This window comes from Phoxinus phoxinus (assembly GCF_949152265.1).
Source record: "Phoxinus phoxinus genome assembly, chromosome: 22".
Classification (NCBI taxonomy): domain Eukaryota; kingdom Metazoa; phylum Chordata; class Actinopteri; order Cypriniformes; family Leuciscidae; genus Phoxinus; species Phoxinus phoxinus.
In genome coordinates this window covers 17,786,200-17,787,665 of record NC_136897.1, presented here as the reverse complement: position 1 = coordinate 17,787,665, position 1,466 = coordinate 17,786,200, and positions in this window count along the sequence as shown.

The window sequence follows — 1,466 nt, the reverse complement described above, 5'->3', positions numbered from 1 at the left end:
CTTATAACGGGAGAAATGAGGGAAGAAGGATAGATAGTGAGAAAGGAGACACAGTGACAGACTTTCGTCTCTCGCTCCTTTCTCGCCTTTTTCTCATCGTTTCAAACAACTCAGTCGTGCTTCTCCCTCTCAGCTGTCAAATTACACCATTTGGGTAATGGGAATATTTGGGGGAAAAATTACTTGAATGATGAATAGATGATGCAACTTATACAATGGATCATTAATATGAACAGATTTCTATTTCAGAATATATACAGTACAAGTTAGTTAGTAATTCAAATGGTTCCCTTTTAAAGTATACTGTACATCTCAAAAACTTTGTCCTTATGACCAACTCTTCAAGTTAAAATTCTATAATTTTTTATAATTTCATTTTATGTGTTGTTACAATTGTCAGTACAGGACTATCTTAAAAGGTCAAACCTACCATGATTTTATATAGTAAGTCAATATTAAGAAATATAAAAAAAGTAATATAATAAATAAAAATAATATATTAAAACAGTATATTAAAAATACTGTTAAATATATATATATATATATATATATATATATATATATAGGCCTATGTATTAACATATAAAGAATAGATAAACCTCATAGTTTCACAACCTTTAGAACAAGGCTTGCAATGTGAAATTAAACTGTAAAATTGTCAAACCTGTGCATTATTCATGTTTCCTTACTGAAGGTACACAACCGTTCAATATTTTGAGGGGAGATTTTGTGTGTGAGAAATTATTAATTCTATTCAGAAAGGACACATTAAATTGATCAAAAGTGACAGTAAAGACATCTATTAATGTTTCAAATAAATGTTATTTTGAACTTTCTATTCATCTAAGGATCCTGAAAAAAGGTTTCACAAAAATGGCACAATGCAATTTAACACTTAAACACATTATTTGTCTTTTAGAAAGTTTAAAATCCAACAGAAATCCCCTCATCAAACTGTAAAAGACAACGGTTTCACAGAATGACACCTCATCCACTGTGCGTCCACCCTACCCCAAACAATAAGTGAGGACACAAACAGTCCTCTCTTCTCTCTCTCGAAACCTCCCTCCCCTCAAGCCCCGAGGCTCAGGTTTCCTGACAGGAATGAGTCTTCATATTTTCACATCATCTTATTCTGTGACTGACTGCATGACACAGATACAGAAAGCCCAATCTCACGGTAATTGCAGGGTGGCAGTACAAGACCGCTGACATAAATGAAGAATCATCTGTAATATCCCTGAGCTATACGTCCCAAGTGACTCAACGTCAGTCTTAACACATCTGAAACCACACTAATAAGAACACAGAGGCCAATTTGAAGCTGCCAGCCAGTTAGGCTATGTGGTTTTCCATTCCTAACAACATTAAGTGCACCTGGAAGTAATAACAAAACCTCACACCTTGACCTCCGATCCCATCGCCATCTAAGATGCTTGTTATTGTCCATACTTCCATTCACACAA